This window comes from Balaenoptera physalus, assembly GCF_965194825.1.
Source record: "Balaenoptera physalus genome assembly, chromosome: 21".
Lineage (NCBI taxonomy): Eukaryota > Metazoa > Chordata > Mammalia > Artiodactyla > Balaenopteridae > Balaenoptera > Balaenoptera physalus.
The window spans coordinates 31,304,666-31,325,485 of NC_138902.1; the positions used below are offsets into that span (position 1 = coordinate 31,304,666).

Consider the following 20,820-nt stretch of genomic DNA (forward strand, 5'->3'; position numbering starts at 1 on the left):
TTTGTTTTTTAATTGACAAGGTAATATATACACAGAAAGATATTCAGACTGCACAAAGTGTTCAGAGGAAAGTAAGCCTCCTCCTCCGGACTCCCAGCCTCCCCGTCCCCTCCCCCAGGGCCAACTGCTGTCACTTTCCTAGGTCTTTTTAATGAAATATTGTGTGTAGCAAGGTCATACATTTAGCTCACGTTACAATTTAGATGTGTTGATGAAATGTATGCTCTTTATTTTTGCCTGTAATGAATCTGGCTTTCCTCTGCTCCCGCCCTGGCTCCACCTCTCCACCACCCCTACTCATGGGCTAACGGCAAAAAAACTAACCCAGTGTCCAGTTTCGTTTAAACCCTAGTCTACCTGGTAGTTTAAGCTGCTCCTTTAGGAGAGGTGTTCAGCCTTACTTGGATGAAAAATGTCAGTCTCTCAATAGCCTGTCCTTCACCCTGTACCTTTCAGGAAGGCGGCGGGGGTGGGGGGCAGGGGGTGGGGGGCAGCTTATGTGACCTTCAGCCAATATTCTCAAGTCCACTTGGTGTGTGTCCGCTGGCCTCTGGCTTCCGCCTCTGGGCCATGAGCTTTATCCCTCTGGTCAGGGCTACCCTGCAGACCTTTGAGGGGGGTCAGTGGCCTGCTGTTGGCACACCACTCCTGGTGGCTGCAGCCTGGCTTCTGATGGCCCTGTGGCCCTCCTGGGTTAGGCTGACATGCCCCATTCTGCAGCCTTCCCCACAGCAGTTTGCTCTTGCCTGGCAGCTGCCTCGGCTCAGCTGCCCTGCCAGGTTCTCAGTTACTTGTGGGGCCTGTCAGCACGTGAGACCCAAGGGCGGCTCCGCAAAGCTAACCCTGGCATTAGACCTTCCACCTGACCACAAGCACGATGATGTTTGTCCTGATGTGGCCGCACCAGGTTGGAATGGGACACCCCGAGAGGTGGCGCCTCCCAGAGTCAGACAGAGGGTTGTGGAGTGGGTGCAGCTTCTCCCCCTGCCCTCACTGTCACCCGTGCTTGTCTAACCTCCCCCCACACCAGAGGTCATTTATTAAAAGACAAACACATGATCTGATTGTCCCTGACAGATGTGCTAACTTCTTCACCATGTGGGGAACCCAGTGAACATGGGTCCTCTGACCTTGGATGCTGATATACTCAAGGGACAGATAAGGGAGTTTGAACATTCTTTTCTCGGTAAATTTCTGTTTTTATATATCAGTAATGGCACATTACCTCTGTCAGTCTTTAGACATTCCTCTGTAATGTAGAAGTTAGAATGATTTTGGCTACAAGTGACAATATCCAACTAAATGTGGCTTAAACAATGAAGACATTTAATAATCTTACAAAACAAAAACTCTGAGGGTTAAGGGCTCCAGAGTTGATTTGTCAAGTCCACAATGCCATTCAAGGCCCAGACCTTGTGCTCTGCCATCCTCAGCATGCTGATGTCTCATCTTCAGGTTTATCACCTCAAGGTCGCAGGATGGCTGCAGCTGCTCTGGACATCACTTCAGACAGCCTCATTCAAAGGTAAGAGAAATGGGGCTTTCATAGTGGAGAAACATCTCCCCATGTCTCTCTACTTTTTATCATGGTGAAAAATCTTTCCAGAAGCAGTTCCAACAGATTTCTCTGTTTTTCATATTATCCATAACCATGTCACATGGATACCCACAGCTGAAAGGAAGACTGGGGAAGAAAATGTCAGGCATTTCCACAGGATCTATTGTGGGACTATCTGTCCCCGTGGAAGAAGGGGAAGATAAAGTGTAACTGGCTAAGTCACAGTAGCATCTACCACAGGAAGCAGATCCCAGTCTTTCTCCTGGGCAGGTAGATACCTTAAGTGTCCTAGGCCTGTACTAAGAAAGGCAAAGAGAAGAGTCCAATAATAATTTTAAAATATTATTCCCTTTATACAGCTACACATACACAAATGAATATGTGCCAATACATTATTTTGCGCTTTGTTTTCACTCAACAACGCCAGCATTATCATGTACTCACTTCCACATGCACTCCAGTCCTTTTCTACTATTGCTAAGGTGTCTAGTCACGTGCAGTATGACCATCTTAATTACAGTAACTTTATGTTTTACTATCTGGTAGGGCTGGTCATCTTCACTACTCTTCCTTAAAACTTTCTCAGTTATTTTTGCCAGTGTATTTTTGTAATGTTAGCCCCATTTAGTGCTGAGCTATACCTTCAAAGCTTGTTTATATTCACACACACACTATATAACACTATATACACATATATTAGTATATTATTTTATTAACATAATATGTTTAAATAAATTGGGCTTTTTCTTTTAAGGATCATCCATAATGCAAGCCAAAACCCAAAACAAATAAACCAAAAATCCCCCACCAACTTCTAGAATAGAGTTCTTGTTTTCATTATGAAATCCAAACAATGGAAAAATTAACCAAGGTAAAGCAAGGAACCAAAAAAAAAAAAATGCAGGTAGTAAGAATTTACATATATACTTTTTCAATAAAGTATGGAATCTTTGGTAATTTCAATTTTCTACAGTGCACAGAAATGGGTCAAAACTTTTTTTTTCTGTTTCTCCACAATAAAATGACAGAGAAATTTGCTTTTACTCAAGTTCACAGAATAAAACTGTATTAATTATCATTTTAAGCATTTCTGAAATTAGTTGATCTTAGGTGAGAGATTTTAGATATTTTCCTACCCTGTAAAAAACTACCAATGATAATTCCCTGGATTTGCAGTGATAATATTCAGAATTTGCAGTGATAATATTCAGAATCATTTTGCTTCCTTCTCTGTATCCATACATTTTGTAATCAAGGAATTCATCTCCCTGATTGTGTATATTATGAATCAGTTCATCATCACGCCTGGTCTGAGGAGAGGTTTTTATTCCTGTCTAGTGACCATGAAAATTTCTAAGCCACCAGGTGGCAGAGTATCCTTGGCTTAGTTTAAACAGTATTGCATTTTTCCACTGATCGCCAAATGTAGTTTATAGCTAATGTGAGTGGCCTACAAACCTTTCACTCATGTATGCCTAAAATATTTTAAAAATCATATACACCCTCCACAAACTTTTAAGTTTATGCATAAAAGTATTCAACAAAAGTTTAAATAACTAAAGAGAGGTAACTTCTGGCAAACTGTAAATACTGAAATTTAAAAATAAAACTTATGTCATTCCTTTAAATAAATCTAATTGAATACAAAATATTGTAGGGGTTTGACAGCCATCATCATCTATTTAAAAAAATTCCAAAATGAGCTTGTCTTTTACAGTTGGATGCTTAATATCACACCTTTTTCTCCTTGGCATCTTATTTTTCACTGTATTTCCTTCACAGAATTTTATACTAATAGAAAGTGTTTTATGCTTAAAAGATTTGATCACCCTATTTTTCTTCTCTGCTACAAGAAGAGAACAACATTTATGTGTATAAATGAAATAAATTGTTTTATATTTCCTGTGACCATGAAGTAATGTGTGAAATTCTTATATTTCTACATTTCTAATATATATTTCTAATATACATACATATATATTTCTAAATTTGTCCAGGATACATTTATTCTTTCATTAATTTGAAAAATTCTGAAAAACATAAAAACACAAAAATGACCGTTAATCATACCACTTAAATATTTTTAGAGAACAGTAAATGGCAACCCCTGTTATCTTCTCTCTCCCTACTTTGTCTGGATTCCTTCTGTTAATTAGTTGATGCTCATTCATTCATATTTCTTCTAAGTTTATAAAGATCTACTTATACCTTTAAAATTTGAAGTACAAAATACTGAGGTGCTTCCAAAATTGCCTTTTTAAGAGATTCTCTCTTTCCCAGCATTAAAAGCACAGTGTTCCATTGTGGGTATGTGTGTGTATACTTGATTACATGCACAGATGCACAAACACATACGCACACATGCATACGTAGTAGATGAGGGAAAACGACCACTTTTAAAAAAAAATCACCTTTATGATATTGCTAAAATTTAGAGCTAACTCTTTGGGAGTTTTGGAAACTGCAGAATTAACAGGAATACAGTTCTCCATAAGACCACTCTCACTTCCGACACTAATTGCACGTGCGGAGTGGGAGCGTTCCCCAAACTACCCTCAGGTTCAATAATTTGCTAGCAGGACTCAAAAAAACAAACTGAAAGCTCGTATACTCACAGTTATAGCTTATTTTTGGGAAAAGATACAGATTAAAATCAGCCAAGGGAAGAAGAGCACAGGGCAGAGTGCAGGAAATGTACTAAATACAGAGCTCCCATGGTCCTCTCTCAGTGAAGTCCTGGATGCATTATTTTCCTGGTACCTGTGTGTAACACGTGGAATATTGCCACTAGGGAAGCCTGCCTGAGCCTTGTGGTTCAGAGTGCTTACTCAAGTTCCATTACATTGGCATGACTGGTTGCCTGTGTGGCAATGGTGTGTGTGTGTGTGTGTGTGTGTGTGTGTGTATACATACATATATGAGAGGGCTGAAAGGAGGCAAGGATCCAGGCCTAGGGGACAGGAAGGATCCAGCCAGAGGGGCTGCCACTTCTCCTCACTGCCCCGCCCAGCAAGGGGCAGCCTGCCTATGCCGCCTGCACCCCTCACCCCACTTGTGTGCTGATGAGACTGAAGGCTGGAGGGACTATGGCCAATAAAGAGCAAAGGTGACCCAGCAAAAATCATATATATAAATATATATATGTATTTATATATGTGTTTATATATAACATATATTTTATTTATTTTTAAAGGTGTTTTATTTATTTATTTATTTGGCCGTGCAGCGTGGCACCCCTTGCAGTGGAAGCATGGAGTCTTAACCACTGGACCACCAGGGAAGTCCCCTATGACATATATTTTAAAATTTATATCTATCTATCTATCTATCTGTCTATCTATCTATCTGAGAGAGAATCACAGTATGTTTTATTTGATGTCTGTCTTCTTCCACTCAGCATGTTTTTGAAATTCATCCATCGTTCGGCAGTAATTTGTTGGTGCTGGGCAGTATTCAACTCCCTGTATATGCAACAATTTGTCTATCCATTCATCTGTTGAACATTTGGGTTGTTTCCAGTTTTAGGCTGTTATGGACAAAGCTGCTGGTCTTTGTGTAGACATATGTTTTACTTTCCTTTGGGTAAATACTTAGGAGTAGAATTGTTGGGTTGGACGATAAGCATTGGTTTACTTTATAAGACACGGCCAAACTGTTTTCCCAAATGTAATATTGTAATATTTTATGTTCCCACAACAATGTTTGAGAATCCAACTCCTCCAACACTTGATATTGTCAGTCCTTCTAATTGTAGCCATTTAAATGGATGTATAGGGTAGTTACTCATTGTGGTTTTAATTTGCATTTTCTTCATGACTTAGGATGTTGTGCATCTTCTCATGAGTTTATTGGCCATTCATATATCTCCTTTTGTGAATCCGGTCAAATCTTTTGCCCATTTTTAATTGGATTGTCTATCTTCTTATTACTGAGTTATAAGCTCTTTATATTTTCTTCTTTTTTTATTGAGGTGTAGTTGATTTACAATATTATGTAAGTTTCACATGTACAATATAGTGATTCACAATTTTTAAAGGTTACACTCCATCTATAGTTATTATAAAATATTGGCTATATTTGCTGGCTGTACAATATTTCCTTGTAGCTTATTTATTTTATTTTATACATAGTAGTTTGTACCTTTTAATCCCCTACACCTACCTCCCCCCCCTCCCTTTGCTCTCCCCACTGGAAACCACTAGTTTGTTCTCTATATCTGTGAGTCTGTTCCTTTTTTTTGTTGTATTCACTAGTTTGTTTTATTTTTTAGATTCCACAAATAGGTGCTATCTTACAGTATTTGTCTTTCTCTGTCTGACTTATTTCACTAAGCATAATTCTCTCCAAGTCCATTTTGCAAATGGCAAAATTCCATTCTTTTTATGGCTGAGTAGTATTCCATTGTGTGTGTGCATATATATATATATATATGTATATATATATATATATATATATATCACATCTTTATCTATTCATCTGTTGATGAACACAAGTTGCTTCCATATCTTGGCTGTTGTAAATAATGCTGCTATGAACACTGGGGTGCATATATCTTTTCGAATTAGTGTTTTCCTTTCCTTTGGGTATATACCCAAGAGTGGAATTGCTGAATCATACTGTAGTTCTATTTTTCATTTTTAAGGAACCTCCATACTGTTTTCCACAAGTGGCTGCAGCAATTTACATTCTCACAAACAGTGTACGAGGGTTCCCTTTTCTCCATATCCTCACCAACACTTGTTATTTGTGTGTTTTTTGATGATAGACATTCTGACAGGTGTGAGGTGACAGCTCATTGTGGTTTTGATTTGCATTTCCCTGACGATTAAATTTGTTGAGCGTCTTTCCATATGCCTGTGGTCATCTGTATGTCTTCCTTGCAAAAATGTCTATTCGATTCTTCTGCCCATTTTGTAATCAGGTTATTTGTTTCTTTGATGTTGAGTTTTATGAGCTGTTTATATATTTTGGATATTAACCCCTTATTGGTCATACATTAGCAAATATTTTCTCCCATTCAGTAGGTTGCCTTTTCGTGTTGTTAACGGTTTCCTTTGCTGTACAAAAGCCTTTAAGTTTAATTAGGTCCCATTTGTTTATTTTTGCTTTTGTTTCCTTTGCCTTAGGAAATCCAAAAAAAAATGTTGCTACAATTTATGTCAAAGAGTGTTCTGCCTATGTTTTCTTCTAGCAGTTTTATGGTTTCCTGTCTTACATTTAGGTCTTTGATTCATTTTGAGTTTATTTTTGTATATGATGTTAGAAAATGTCCTAATTTCATTCTTTTACATGTAGCTGTCCAGTTTTCTCTTTATATATTTATTTTTTAATGTAAGTCATTTTTCAAACATATGTTTGTGGCTTGCTTTTTTCATTTCTTAATGATATCTTTTGAAGAGTAGAAGTGTTAATTTTAATGAAACAAAAGAACACATTTTAAAATAGTGCTGTGAACTCCAACTATTTTAAGGCTATTTTGCCGCCATCCAAAAATTCTACAAATGTTATCCAACTGATGCATTATGAGGATGTATCTACTTACAAAGCCTTTTTTCTGATGAAGTAAGGTGGTATTAATAGTAAAATTACACAGTATCTCATATGTTATTATCAGCAAAGTCCTTCTTTGGTGGGAAGGGTGAGTACTTTCTGGGAATTAGGTATTAATTCTATCTTCTGTTCTATTCTATTTGTGTGTGTGCGTGGGGGGGTGGGGAGAGAGGGAGAAGACATATAAAGACCAATCAGGAAACTTAATAATAATACTGGTACATTCTTCTGGATGCTACATTCCAGGAACTGGGCTAAAATAAATACTCCTTATGGTGACTCTGTGAAGTATTGATAGAGATTTTTGTCCTCCTTATTCAGATATTCAGACGAGGAAAATGAGGTTCAGAGAAATTAAATATCTTGACTGGGATCCCACAACTAGTAAGTGGCTGAGCTGGGATTCCAAGGCAGGTTTGTCTAACTCCCAAACTCACGCTCTTCATGGATGCTCCGTTCATGTTCTGGCCTCATTTGATTTCAGATATATTGAATATAGATTTTGGCAGGGGGTGGAGAAAGCAGGGGCTTGGGGGAGGGGAGAGGAGGAGAGAGGTTAGGGCCAGGACTTATTTTGGTAGGAGCTGTTCACGCTTCCAGTTCCTAATCCCCTAGATAGCCTGGGTAACTTCACGGAGGGTCCAGGGTAACTAAGCCAAATTAGACCAATATAAATACAAATCCAGAAGCATAACTGCCTCAGATAATCTAACCAGTTAGCAGGCCATTTGGCTTACCACATCCTCTGCCAACATTTCATAAGGTCTTCCTTTTGTTAAAGAGTATTCTGTAGTGACTTCCTCAACCCTTTATTATGTGAGGGCTTGATTTATAATTTTACATGTAATCAACTCTTGTAATCAACTCTTTTGTTGGTACCGCCTATTTCAGATCTCCTCATTAAAGCCATGTAGTTATTTGGAATCTTATCCTCGTGATTAACACTATTTACACTCAACTCCCTTCTGAAATCTTTAATACACTAATGTTTTCCAATTTGGCAGATATGAGGTTTCTATAGTTTATTGGAGCTGTAAGTTTGGGGCATTGGCAGTCTCATGTTACTTGTCACAAATTCTATTAAGGCCCTTCCTTCTACTTGATGGCCTGAGTCTCTGTAGTTTGCACAGCAAAGATGAAATGCTTGGTGGGATCATTAAATTATAATCACTTTAATCAGCAATATGATATCCACTATTGTATAGTTCTACTGAATGCTGAGTCACCGGGCTTTCTTTCATTACAGTGAAGTGTTACCTTTGAAAATTCAAATGATGTTGATTATTCAGACTGAGATGAGTTATGAGACTGTGTATAATCTATTAGAAGTTATGCACTTATTAATAAAAGACAAATTTGCATTTTCCCCCTTCCTTAAGAATCAAAGGCCAAAACAATAGTGTATTGTTGGAATTTATTGATATGGTATTAAAATTCACTGGGGAAGGAAGAACTAAATTAGAAAGGAAGTGATAGTATTGGATGCTTAGAAATGGGCCGTTTTCTTAACTAAGGAAAAAAAAGAACAGTTATACATAGCCAAGGTTCTTTTTATAATTGAAAAACAAATTTAATGACAGTTAAAACAGAATTTCTCATCCTTTTCTTTTACCATGAGAGCTTCAACTTTCTGAAATTTTGTCCCTTTTAAATTCCTAAAATGTTTCTTTATTTTAAACCTGAAAAGCATTAAAACACCTTTTTCCTAAGGAGTTCAGTGTCATTTAGATTTGTTCTAACCATCCCACAATCTGTCATTTGATTATTAGAAGGCAATTGGCATTTGGTATCAAAGTTCCACCAGTGTTAAAGTTGGAAGGTTCAGGGAATTCCCTGGTGGTCCAGTGGTAAAGAATCTGCCTTCCAAAGCAGGAGACGCAGGTTCAGTCCCTGGTCGGAGAACTAAGATCCCGCATGCCGCAGCGCAACTAAGCCCGCACACCACAACTACCGAGCCCACGCACCTCAACTAGAGAGCCCACGTGGCGCAAACTACAGACCCCACACACCCTGGAGCCCGCACGCCACAACTAGAGAGAGAAAACCTGCAGGCCACAACTAGAGAGAAGCCCACGCGCTGCAATGAACAGCCTGCGGTGCTGCAACAAAGATCCCACATGCCATAATGAAGATCCCACATGCCACAACGAAGACCCGATGCAGCCAAAAAAAAAAAGAAAAAAGTTGGAAGGTTCAAATACAGAGAGATTAAGACATTGGCCCAGAGTCAATCAAACACCGAGTTGGTTTAGGGGTTTGGTTTTTCTTGACCAACTTATCTATGGCTTAGAAGAATTAGTCTAATTTTCTAAGTACCTAACTTACTATCAGACAGGAGTTTAGTCTCCCTATAAAGTTTTTTTGCTTATTTGAATGTTGCCACTTGAAACTAAGGCCTTAATAATCATATAAAAATTCCAGAGAATGTTTCAGCTATAAAAGAAATTTGAGGAACATAAAAAAATTTTACATTAAAAAAATGACAACAGCCATGTCTTTCTCTCTCTCTGAACCCACCCCACTCCCCTCAGAAACAAACAACAACAACAAAAAGCCACCAAAACCTCTGCTGGTCTCACTGGAAGAAGGTCTCATTGGAAATAAATATAGATATACTGTTGTGTTTCATAAATAAGAACTAATTCATGGGAAGGAATAGGTATGTATAGCAGGAAAAACCAGAAATGAGTTGCAGATATAAACAAAGAAAGTCAGTTAAAATATATATACAAAAAAGAAGAGACATATAAAATAAGAAACTCTGTTTCTTTGGAATTTTATTTTCAAAGTGTTTTATAGATTTCCATTCTTATAGTGTTCTGTGAGTTAAGTGGACAGTTAATGTTCTTAACTGGTATTTGATAACTAAGATCACAAAAAGATAAATTATACTAACTTTCTGCACAGACTCTGAGCCTGCAGCTGAAGCAATAAGAGAACCTATGTCCTAAGACTCAGCCTTGTACTTTGCCCTTGTTCTACTCTCTGCCTGTGGCACTCTGCCTAGGGGATGGGCAGAGCCATCCCACCCTATAGGGGTTAGCTGGGCCCACTGAGAAGGGGCCATGACAAAGAACAGCATAGGCCTCACTCCACATCAGGCATAGAAAGAGAACAACTAATGGGTAAGAAGAGTCAAGTGATATTGATTGGTAGCTCCCCAGGGTTGAATTCAGAACATGTTCTGCTGTCTCCTGGGTGCCAAGATTTGACAGAAAGGGCAAAGGACAACTTGAACAATGTGGGGTGGGCGGGTGAAATCTCCATTCATTGTGGTTCACGTGGGAATGGAGTGCTCAGAATGAGGGAGATCTTGACAAGGCTCCCTCCTGGTAGCAGCCCCTTGTTTCTTATCAGAAACCTGATATTAAGCACCTCTTTTTCTTCACTGCTGGGGTTGGGAAGAGTGTGAAGACAGCACACTGGTACTAGAGAGGAGAGATTTTGTATAAGAGGTTTTTTGTCCTTAATGGGGAAAAAAAAATAGGAGAATAAAAAGAGAATATTCAAAACAAAAGGACAAGACCTGAAAGTCAGAAAAACATTTCAGAAAACAGGCTAAATGAAAAAGGAATGAAGTGGTCCTGGTCACTAGAAAACACAAAATTTGGGGTGGTGGTGATTTGCAATGGAAAGGAAAAAAGACACAGCTCAAGAGGCTGAAATGTAAGGAGAAATTAGACACAACCAATATATACATTAGTAAGGGGTTGGTTTTGTAAATTATGGTACATCCACACAAGGAATACTATATAGGCTTTTAAAGAGAATTAAGTATACAAATATTATCACAGGTATCTGGAGACTGATTTAGTGGAAAAAATAAAATGACAGAATAATTTGTCAAGTATAATTTGATTTTAAAATAATAATGTATGTTAGTATATATATGATAAAAAATCTGGAGGATGAAGCATCAAGCAGCCAAAGGTATCAATAGTTATTTCTGGGTGAGGAAGGGAACCTTTACTGTGGAAGGGTGTTATGTTTTACATCACACATTTTTGTGCTTTTCCAGACAGTTTTTATAAAATTCATATAATTTCCATTGTATATTAGGAAAAAAATCAATAACGAGTATAGAAATAAGTTACATTGCAAAGAAGAAACAGTACATGTAAAGTTGAAGAGATATATTGCAGTAAAACTTAACATTGAAGTAATTTATACAGAGGTGTGTCTATATTTATACTTATATCTATATTTTTATCCATGAAATGGTGATCCCAAAGTAAAAGTTTTAATTGCATTTAAAATTGTTTGTTAGTTTAAAATGACACAAGTGATAGACTTTTTTTTTTTTTATAAATTTATTTATTTATTTATTTATTTTTGGCTGCATTGGGTCTTCGTTGCTGCGCACGGGCTTTCTCTAGTTGTGGTGAGCGGGGGCTACTCTTCGTTGCGGTGCGCGGGCTCCTCATTGCAGAGGCTTCTCTTGTTGCGGAGTACAGGCTCTAGGTGCATGAGCTTCAGTAGTTGTGGCACGCAGGCTCAGTAGTTGTGGCTCATGGGCTCTAGAACGCAAGCTCAGTAGTTGTGGTGCACTGGCTTAGTTGCTCCACGGCATGTGGGATCTTCCTGGACCAGGGATCGAACCCATGTTCCCTGCATTGGAAGGCCGATTCTCAACCACTGAGCCACCAGGGAAGCCCACAAGTGATAGACTTTTAATAGATGATGATTATGATTATAAATGTGTTCTGTATTATACTGTATTCACTATAAAATAGAATATTAGACATAATCCATAACTTACCTATTGATGTACTTAATACTTTGTCAGTGATTGAATATTTTCTTCTGATTAACTTGGATTATTCCCTTCAACTCCTCTGCTATATTTAAATCTCATAAAGCAACTCTAATTGCTTTTAACTTAAAGACAGTCCTTCCCACAAATTACAAAGCACTAAGAGGAAAGGGAAAACAAGAAACATTTAAAAAGTGTATTAAACTACACTGAACAGAATATTTTAAATCAGATTTTAAGAAACAGAAGAAAAGAAAGAAAATGCTAACTGGATTGCAATGGTTAATCTGTACAGATGGATCTAATTGCCCTAAATTTTGAACTAACTAGATTACGTTACATATAAAAAAGAGAGTAATGATGATAATTCCACCTGGGAGTTAGGATATTCTTCCACTTACTTAGGAAAACCTCCACTGTGAAATCAGACCAAGAATCTATCCAGTGCATTGTCAATCTCAGGCACAGTCATATAGAAAAAGAGAGAGAGAGAAAAAAAAAAAAATGCTGGGAGAGCAAGTAGGAGAGAGAGGAAAAAGTGTAAATCCTTTATCCTTTGTTGTGTTCAAAATGACCCAGAAGCTGTGTTCCAATTTGTTTGCATATTGCAGTCAGGTCCGATAGAGTTCTGTTTAATAGGATTTCGTCTATAATCCACTCACATAGGGCTGGGGCTCTGTCCCAAATTAACGCAAGTGTAAAATGAATTTTTCTAAAATGAAAAAACACTGGGATTTGAAGTATGAGTTTGGAAAGTTCTGAGGGCCTGGACTATCCATTTCAGGTGGAAAAGTAAAACGTCAGAGACATTTCTCCCCGCAGTGTTGTAAAAACTTAGAGCCCAGGTAGAGAAGGCTTAACGAGCCAGGATGAGGAAGTCAGTACAGGTGGGGATCGTTAACATTTGGAACAGTGGGAAGAGGATACAGGAAACAGTCCCCTTTGGGCCATCTGGACCAAGCTGAGGTACTAGGGAAACCCAAAGGAGGAGACATCTTTGGAGAAGAGATGCTAGTCGAAAACAATCCAAGCTGTCTTGTCTTGTGAGAACAGCTCTAAAATGGACACTACTAGGCCAATTTTACTTCTGGGATAAATGCTGCTGCTTTTTTTTTTACGTGCTGCTCCAGGGCCATCTCTGTCCCGTAAAGGTCCCAGGGCCCTGCATACCACTCTTCCTCCCTCAGGGTCAGCACGGCGACTTCCCAGCATACCCCATAACTTTCCCAGTAGGCCCCGCACCTTCCCGTCATGCCCTGCACCTTCCCGGCATTCCTCGCGTCTTCCCGGCATGCCCAGCTGCAGAAGACTCTCTCTCAGAGGCCTAAGGGCGTCTCTCCACAGCAGTCTCTGGGCAGGTCCGGCACAGACTGGAGTTTTCCTGCCGCTGCTTCAGGAAAAGGGCTTGTGTGTGGTAACAAGACTTATTCAAGGTAAGATTTCCACCCAGGCCCCTAATACTTGGAAAATCTCCCTGACCTCCTCCCACAGGATTTCCTGTGACGGTCCCAGTCCCGAAAAGCCAAGGCCCCAAGGCTTACCCGCCCGGGAACAAGCCCTATTTTCCAAATTAAATCATCTTCAGGTTAGACAGTCTAGGGAGAACACCTGCTCAGGATCAAACAGCTTCTCATTCTTTTGCACAGATCCTCAGCTGTATCCTGTCTGGGCTATTATTCATTGTCTAATTGCTTTGTTTCCCAGTAACTCAAATTAAATCATATTCTTCAGGAACCAGGTTTTACTCTGTCTGGAGGAACAGGGAATGCAAAGGGAGTGTGAGGAAACTAGCCACGCACTTTCAGTTATAGTGTTGAAGTGGATGCAGACTTTACCCAATGGTATTGTTAAGATTATGAATGTCGGACATCAAGACACTGCTTTAGAATTTATAGAGTAGTTTTACATGTTTATTAACCAGTTTGACCCTAGAAATAATCCTGTAGGTGGGTAGGTTAAGTGTGATTATCTTGCTCATTTCACAAATGAAGAAGCAATCTGTCAGAGATTGAGACTTGCTAAAATCGCACATCTAGTAAGTGGCAGAACCGAGGACTGAAACCCAGGACTTCCCACTTTATTACCCATGCTGAAATTCCTTAAAAGAAAAAAAGCCATTATTCAAAGTGCTTCACTGGTGTTCATTTTGGTTAACATCAGTAAAAGACTACCCTACAATATCAAATATCTTTTTCTTTTTGAGGGCAGTCTGATTAAAAAAAAAGAAAAAGCGAACAGCAACACCCCCCCCCCCGATACATATACATCTCTTATCTCTGTCTGTCTGCCTATCTGTCTGCCTATCTATCTATCTGTCTATGTGATATGGCTCAAAAAGCACCTGGAAGGTCCTTTGGGGATTTGGAATGACCCTGATCACTTGGGGTTGATAATACAAGCATCACAGTAGTGATTCGCACATCTTAGGCTCAGTTCCGTCTGTTCCCCCGAACCCTTCAAGCTCAATCCCATGGATCTCCTAGGGTAGTTCAGCTTGACTTTGGAATACAGGATGGAGAAAAGACAATACATATTACTCAGGACAGGTAGCAGGTGTGTCATGTGCCAGGAGATCTGGCATACTTGGTCTGGGTTAATGGGTTTTCCGTCACCCTGGGTTTGATCAGTGTTTTTTGATATTGTGCTTTTGTTTTAACATCTAATAATGTTAGCAAAATATATTCCTGGAACATTACCTTAGATTATTTCTCCATTTTGAAGTAAAGGCTTAAGATATTTTTTCTGGAGCCCGAGAATTTATTTTATAATAGTACACAGATGTTTTGTGAGAGAACATGGTATTAAAGATTTTGACAATAATGAAGGGAACAGGGATGATGAACACTTTTTTTTCTGCACTGTATATCCTTGTTGATATTTTAAAGATAAAGTGGTCTAGTTGGAAGAAAGCTTGATGTAAGAAGTTAAAGTTGTAAAAACAAACACCAAATACTGCCTTTAAAGAAAAGAGTATCATTCTTAAGTACTTTTTGAATATTGAATGTGATTTAATCACACTAAAATAATTTAAGTATCCAGTTAAAGATAGATTAATTAGGAAAGTATATGGTTCCATCCCCAGGTATTTGGTTGAAGAATAAATGCTAAAATACAATGAAACAAACCTAAATTTATGATAGCAGACATAATATTATCTCTACTTCAAAATATATTTAGCTAATATAGATTCTACTCTTTTCGTAAAAATTACAGTCCTTACTGAAGAGCTCAAAAGTAATTGGTATATAAATACTTCAATTTTAAGCTTTCCTATTGTAGTTACCTGTTGGAGTAAATAAAAGATCTTCATGAAGTGTGAAGCCTCACACCACATTTCTATTTAAGTCCTTTAGTTTCCTTGGAAATGCCACCCACTTAAAGCAAAGTCTGATTGCTAAATCAACATTAAGATAGTTAGAATCCAAATGTGGTTTGTTTCTTTGCTGAATCTCTACTTTATTTTTTAATTAACGTCTTTTTAAAATTAATTAATTAATTAATTAATTAATTAATTAATTAATGGCTGTGTTGGGTCTTTGTTGCTGCGCGCAGTCTTTCTCTAGTTGTGGCAAGCAGGGGCTACTCTTCGTTGCGGTGTGTGGGCTTCTCACTGCGGTGGCTTCTCTTGTTGTGGAGCACGGGGTCTAGGCGCACAGGCTTCAGTAGTTGTGGTGCATGGGTAAGTTGCTCTGCGGCATGTGGGATCTTCCTGGACCAGGGCTCGAACCCGTGTCCACTGCGTTGGCAGGTGGATTCTTAACCACTGCGCCTCCAGGGAAGTACTGAATCTCTACTTTTTATTACTTCTTGCATTCTATACACAGACAACTGTAGTCCCCTGTTATCCACAGTTTCATTTTCCATGGTTTCAGTTACCAGAAGTCAACCTCAGTCTGAACATATTAAATGGAAAATTTCAGAAATAAACAATTAATAAATTTTAAGTTGCTCAATGTTCTGAGTGGTGTGATGGCATCTCTTGCCATCCTTCTCTGTCCTGCCCAGACGTGAATCATCCCTTTGTCCAGTGTAATCCATTTGTTAGTCACTTAGTAGCTGTCTTGGTTATCAGATCGACTGTCAAGGTATCACAGTGCTTGTATTATTAAGTAACCCTTATTTTACTTAATAATGACCCCAAAGCACGAAGAGTAGTGATGCTGGCAATTCTGATATGCCTAAGAGAAGCCGTAAAGGGCTTCCTTTAAATGAAAAGGTGAAAATTTTCGACTTAATAAGGAAAGAAAAGACATTGTATGCTGAGGTTGCTAAGATCTACGGTAAGAATGAATCTTGTATCCATGAAATTGTGAAGAAGGGAAAAGAAATTTGTGCTAGTTTTGCAGGCACACCTCAGACTGCAAAAGTTACAGCCACAGAGCACAATTAGTGCTTAGTTAAAATGGAAAAGGTATTAAATTTGTACAATAAGGTATTTTCAGAGAGAGATCACATTCACATAGCTTTTATTACAGAATATTGTTATAATTGTTCTATTTTATTATTAGTTATTGTTAATCTCTCACTCTGCCTAATTTATAAATTATACTTTATCATAGATATGTATGATAGGAAAAAACATAGCATATATAGGGTTCTGTGGTTTCAGGCATCCACTGGGGGTCTTGGAACATATCGCCCTTGGATAAGGGGAAACTGCTGTGCTTTGATATTTTAAAACTGCTAAATAACAGAAAAGAGGGATTTCTGTAATGGGTTTTCTGCTCATTTTATAAGTATGAAAGCTACTTTGATAGTGTTTTTTGTTATAAACATAAAAATGTATGGAGCTAAAAACAACAACAACAACAACCCAAGACATCGTCTGTTACAGAATTTAAAATGTCAAGCCTGACAGTAACTTATTTTTTGTCCTCAGCAAGAAATATCAGAGACTAGTTTCCACCCTGAGGACAGAGTAAAGTTATTGTGCGACAGACGATTTTTTTAAACACACTAGATCTGTGCTAAAATACTATGTTTGGGCCATATGCCTTAAGACTATCTTCTTAGTAAGGTATGTCTTTGGGTACTGAAGAATGTAAGCTCTCTTGGATAAAGTCCAAGATGACTGTCCTTTTTTCAGAATCCACTTATAGAGTATATTGTTAAAGGTTAGTTTCAGATGTATTGATATTGTCATAATCTGTCATTAAGTTTCTCTTAAATGTTAATGTATGGAGAGACCTTTTTCTGCTACAGGAAGTGTACAGTATAGGAAAGACAATTGTAGGGAGAGAAATGACAGCCCTGATCAAGTAGTAAGAATTACAGCATGGTAAGCTTTAGGGCTCCAGAGTCAGTGAGCAGGGCTCAAGTTCGAGCTCCACCAGATACTAGCTGTTTAAGGTTTCACTGTACACTGGAGATGGTAACAGTACATACCTCATAGTGGTGCTGTACAGATTAAATAAGTTAATGCATGTAATGGGTTTGACGTGTAGTGAACAGTCAGCAAGTACTGGCTATTGTTACAGTCTGAGAATTTAAGTTACTTATTTAAATTGTTGCCTGTAGAGACAGACTCAGCCATAAAAAGAAATGAAATGGAGGTATTTGTAATGAGGTGGATGGAGTTAGAGTCTGTCATACAGAGTGAAGTAAGTCAGAAAGAGAAAAACAAATACAGTATGCTAACACATATATATGGAATCTAAGGAAAAAAAAAAAAGGTCATGAAGAACCTAGTGGCAAGGTGGGAATAAAGACACAGACCTGCTAAAGAATGGACTTGAGGATATGGGGAGGGGGAGGGGTGAGATGTGACAGGGTGAGAGAGTGTCATGGACATATATACACTACCAAATGTAAAATAGATAGCTAGTGGGAAGCAGCCGCATGGCACAGGGAGATCAGCTCAGTGCTTTGTGACCGCCTGGGGGGGTGGGATGGGGAGGGTGGGAGGGAGGGAGATGCAGGAGGGAGGAGATATGGGAACGTGTGTATATGTGTAGCTGATTCACTTTGTTATAAAGCAGAAACTAACACACCATTGTGAAGCAATTATACTTCAATAAAGATGTTAAAAAAAAAAAGGATACATTGGAAAGACAGAAAAATAAATAAATAAAAATAAAAATAGGGGCTGGATGGTTCTGTTTGAAGGTTTCTTCTAAAGTCTAAATCCATGTGGCCATACACCCATTTTCCTTATCACACTACCCATGATGTAACCCCCTCACTTATCTAACCTATATACCCTCTCAGTGTTCTCTTATCCTAATGTTCATCTGGGCTTCTTGTTCCCTCTTCCAAACTCTCATTCCTCCCTTCCCTCTAAAATCCTCCCACTGTGCCTGTCAGAACACCCAGTGCACAAGGAATAAACTTTGCTACATCCTCAACCTCTTATAAGTGTTACAGTCTAGTTTAACCGAAATCTGGTCCCCGGAAGCCTTTCAATAGCAAGCTGCTCGTTGTCCTCACTCCTCAGTGCCAATTCCAGACCATGTCTCTTCTACCCTCCTTAGGCACCTCAGATCTCACTGACACTACCAGGACAATGTTGGGGACAGTAATAATACTTAATTGATAGTTGTAGGGATTATATGGGGACAGTGCATGCAAAATGCTTAGCACAGTGCCAAGAACACATTAAATTCTAAGTAAATATTAGTTTTTATTCTTATGTCTGTTTGCCTCTCCCAAGAGAGTGCCATCATCCAAAATAACTGCAACTATGAAATCATACTTTCAGCCTATTCCTGGCTAATATCTTCTATCTGTTCTAGTCCTTTGACCCCTCTGCTTTTCCCCGAGTCTATCGCTCTGCACCTGTTCCCGCTTCCCTCTCTAAGCTGGAACACCACTTAGATTTTATTCTCCCACATGTTAATCATTTTTTTCTCAATATTACAGACTCTCTTGCTTTGTTGTCTTTCATTGACATCTGTCTGGCAGATTCCCAGACCTAGATGAGCCCAACTGTCCATCTTGTCGTCACCTGTATTCAGGTTGCTGGGGAAAATCACACTACTGAGTAGATTTATATCACTATAAATTCAGTGTCACCAACCTCACCTGTGCTCTCAACATTTTCTGTTCCTCCCTACTGTGTTCTCTTAGTCAGCTCAATATCCCATTCTCCACTGTGCTTATTTCAGACTTTTTTCAATTTCTTCAAAACACATACCCTCTCACTTACCTTCTTTCCCTGCCTCACTCTCAGTAAATAACCTTGCATCTTACTTCACAGTAAAAAGGGAAGAAAAAGGGAAGCTGATATTTAAAAGCTTACAAACCTATTGTTTGTTAATTTCCTCTCTCTCTCCCTGTGTTCTTGATCTTTCTTTCACTGATCCATCAGTAATTCCCTGTCTTTCTTCTCTGTTTTTAACTTCTGCCTCGATACTGCCCCTGTCAGCATTTAACAGTTTAACAGTGCTCGTACTACTCGTCTAAAGGAAAAAAAAAAAAAAGACTCCCTTTTTGACTCCATCTCTCCTTTCTCTTTGTCTTCTCTTTCTTTTCCCCTTCATAACTAAACTTCTTGAAAGAGATCTTCATTCTCTGTTTCTGTTCCCTCAAGTTCCACTCACCCCTTAATCCACTACAATATGCTTTTGAACCCCATCACTCTACTAGAACTGCTCTCACCAGAGTCATCAGCTCCATATGTCCCAATTCAATAAAAACTCATTGTTTGCTTAACCTTTTGACTGCTTTTGAAATGACTGACCACTGCCTCCTTCTGGAAGTGTTCTTGGCTGCCATTACCATTTCTCTTTGCTTCCTTTCTGTCATTCATTCTACTACTTAGATTCTCTTGCCAGCACCTCGTTCTCTGTTCATTCCTTAAATAAGGGTTTCTTGTTTATTGTTTGTCTTCCTTGCTACAGAGTAAGATATCTTATCTCTGTATTCCAAGCATTTAATACAAGTGCCTAACATATAGTAGGTGGTCCCCAAATATTTGTTGACTAGCTAGAAGAATGACTAAATATGGTTTTATTATTTTATTAGAAGTCTGGTTAAATTTGTGAATATAAGATATCCATACTTAATTAGAACTGTAAAATGTATTCCAAATGAAACGTATCTGACTTTAATTTTTTTCACTGTTATGGGTCATCCAGATACCTTTTGTTAGACTGGGTAATAGAATAGTAGCTTTAAAAAGTTCCACTCTTTAGAAGTACATATACCCTTATGGGAGACATGAGCTATTCATTTGTTCATTTATTAAATATTTATTGAGCACCTTCCAGTCATTGTTATAGGTTCTGGGGATACAGTGGTGAGCAGGACAAATAAGGTACCTCTTTTCATGTAGCTTACATAAAAGTGGAAACAAAAGACAGTCAGTACCCAAGTAGTCAGTAAACCAATAAGATAATTTCAGGCAGTGATAAAGAAAGTAATAATAAAAACAGTGTGATATGGCAGTGACTAGGACACAGAGGTGGGATTGAAGTTAAGTGTTAGGGAAATCCTCATTTTATCTATCAATAAAATGAAGGTAGTTTAACTGTTAAGAAAATACATTTCCCATTAAAGAGAGTATGTGCATATTATATATATGTATATTTGCTTGTTCAATTTTAAAAGTAACCTTTCTTTTTATAGATACAGAAACTGAGGTTCAGGGAATTAAGTAAATCACTGAAGCCACATATAGCTGCTAAGTAGCAGACCTGGGATTCAGCTGCTGGCCCAATTAATCTGAAACCCATGCTGTCTCCATCATATGATACTACCACCCAAAAAGAAGGCCTCTTGAGGAAAAGGGCTCCTTGTGTCACTGTTAGGTTTAAGCAATCTATTCTAATATTTTTTTGAGGATTTTTAAAAACCCGTACTCTATATCAATAATAAAAATGCACAATACATAATGTTCATATGATACTTGCTGTTTTTTCAAGGCACTTTTATTTTCATTATCTCATTATCCTGTGACCACTACTAATTAAGATAAAGAGACCTCGTAGACCATTTGAGAGTTGAGAAAACTAAAATATGA

At 38.3% G+C, this 20,820-nt stretch overlaps 1 long non-coding RNA gene across 1 annotated transcript; it reads left to right on the forward strand.

Annotated features, from left to right (window-relative positions):
• Positions 1–557: 557 nt before the first annotated feature.
• Positions 558–12,342, forward strand: LOC309651811. The gene is made up of 2 exons (XR_014258417.1): positions 558–1,186; positions 1,456–12,342. It is a non-coding gene; the product is annotated as an uncharacterized lncRNA (long non-coding RNA).
• The last annotated feature ends 8,478 nt before the right edge of the window (positions 12,343–20,820 follow it).